Here is a 2580-nt window from a genome sequence, read left to right on the forward strand (position 1 = left end):
ATCTTTTGAAAAATTTATTAATTAAACCTAAACTTTACAAAAAAAATTATCAAAATCGATCTACATTCATCTACTACCCGTAAATTGCAACAAAACAATAAGATGATAGAGACATCAAAACAATATAATTGAATCTAACCTTTACATAAAAAATTTCTCAAAGCGATCCGACACTCATCTACCACCTGTAAATTATAACAAAATAATACGTCAACAGAAATATCAAAATAATACAACGAAACTTTACCTTTACACACACAAAAAAATTAAAACAGAGATATAAAAATAATACAACTAAACCTAACCTTTACCTAAAAAAATTCCTCAAAGCCGACCGACATTCATCTATTACCTGTAAACTACAACAAAATAATATAATAGTGATCACAAAACTTCAGTTTTGATGAAAATAATTCTTGTCTTAGCGAAAGTTTTGACAATAAAGAATAACTTGAATGAAAACAAAGAAGATATATATATACATACACGTTGAATTCTATTATGTTGACAAAAAAAATAAAGAAGTTGAGGCTTAGAAAATTAAGCATTCATCAATCTAGACATGCAACCGAATTAAGTTAGATCAGCATCAATCATATTTTCACAATAAGAAAATCAGTTTCTTCTCTAATTTTGATGCGCATCTCAATATTTATAAAAGAATTTTCTTAATGATTTGGGTATTTTTCTATTCTATTTTAGGAGTATTTTTCTATTTGATCATGTCACGGCCCAAATGGTCATGAGTGACACCCACATTAATCTTTCTGTGGGAGAACCATCTAAACGAACCATTACTCAAACACTTAGTCAATATTAGATGATATTATTATAAAATTCAACATAATAACAAATATCCAGGATTAATTATTATTAATGCGGAAATTCAAACAAACTACTTACTAAAATTTTCAAGACCCGAAAGTCATCGTACAAGAACTTCTAACAAAGATCCTATCTAAAGTGATATCAAAAAATAAAGTACATAAAGAATGCTTCATTGCCCGAAAGATGGACAAGAACAAATAAGATGACCCATGGCAGCCTGGAGACGGAGTGCTCACCCTTGGATCAAGATCTGCTATCAAACTCTAGAGGTGAACACTTTCTGCACTCAACAAAAGAAGAGTACAGGATAGTATCAGTACAAACCACTGTGTACTAGTAGGTATCATAGGCCAACTCAATTTAATAGTATGTACACAACATAAATCAAATAACAAGTAGACAGACATTGTCACACAACAAATATTCAATGAATCAACAATACAGCAACAACAGGTCAAACAGTGCTCACAAACAAGCCACATAACCATCAAGAGTATCAACCATACTGTAAACATCCACAGTACCAGCGTGGTACCCGATCCAACATGAATATAAACGTACCGGCGTGGTACCCGATCCAACATAAACATAACCAAGTATTATCAATATCAATTTACACAATCTCACAACATGTCACACAATGTACCAAGTTTACAAGTACACTTAAAGTGATAAGACAATTCCATCAAGTCAATTTTCAATAAATATTTGTACACGAATCAACAATCCAAACATGAACAATTTCAAGCATGTCCGAATATCAATCCACAAGTATCCAATTTAGGAGCATACACACAATTAAGTCGTGTTCATACTCTAATTAAACCGTAACCTACCTTAACCGAAGAATACAAATATCGCTAGTCCACAAGTGCCTTGTCCTTCCTCAAATTTTTGAAACTCTAAAAATCTGTTCAAATATATAATTCTCGTAAGAGTACGAATCTAATAGCACCCATTTTATAAATTCTCACTCTAAAAATTCTAAACTCAAAATCAAAATTTACCAAAACCGTAACTCATCAAAATTCAATAACCAAAGCTAAGCATGACAGGAACTAGTACTGTAGTACTCTAATATGCAGGAAACTATTAGCATATCCTCTCGTAATTATGGAAATCATTACAAAATAATTAACTATATCAAATAACATATGAACTTAGAAAGGTAGCAATTAACTAACCATTTTATTTCTTGAATTTCCACCGCCCAGCAACTTAACCCATAATTATAATAATTAAACATGCTCACTAATAAACCATGGTAGTGGCAGATTAGTACCATATCCATCCATCCAATTTCTAAAACTGATTTCTCACCTGAAACCGTTGCCTCACGCCGCACAATTTTTGCTCCCTTTGGCGTTGGTTTTATTTTCTGCTACTGTTCAAAAGGGTTAAACCCTACCAACTGAATGTCTAGTAATATCTAATACTAAAACGATTGTGAGTTTGACTCATTAAATTACTAATTAATAAATGTTTAAAATTTATTCAAAACCCCATAGAAATAAAATAAATATGTAAATTAACTAAAAAGTACGTTTTGGACCTATTGAAATTATTAAAATACTAAATCGAGGTCGTCTTGATCAAAAGTTGACCGTAATCAAACTTAAATTTATTAAAACTCAATAATCCAACTAATGACTTCAATAACTTTTGAACACCTCAAGAATTGGTACTACTCACCCCGTTAGTCATAATTCACGTACACCAACTACGAGGAGAGCTAAAATAGAGAAGATGAGA

At 31.3% G+C, this 2580-nt stretch overlaps 1 long non-coding RNA gene across 1 annotated transcript; it reads right to left on the minus strand.

Annotated features, from left to right (window-relative positions):
* Positions 1-885: 885 nt before the first annotated feature.
* Positions 886-2286, minus strand: LOC107877391. Its single transcript, XR_001676350.2, has 3 exons — positions 2149-2286; positions 1665-1738; positions 886-1108 (listed from the first exon to the last, which is right to left on the minus strand). It is a non-coding gene; the product is annotated as an uncharacterized LOC107877391 (long non-coding RNA).
* Positions 2287-2580: the final 294 nt, after the last annotated feature.

The sequence above is a fragment of the Capsicum annuum genome, chromosome 7 (genome assembly GCF_002878395.1).
Source record: "Capsicum annuum cultivar UCD-10X-F1 chromosome 7, UCD10Xv1.1, whole genome shotgun sequence".
NCBI lineage: Eukaryota > Viridiplantae > Streptophyta > Magnoliopsida > Solanales > Solanaceae > Capsicum > Capsicum annuum.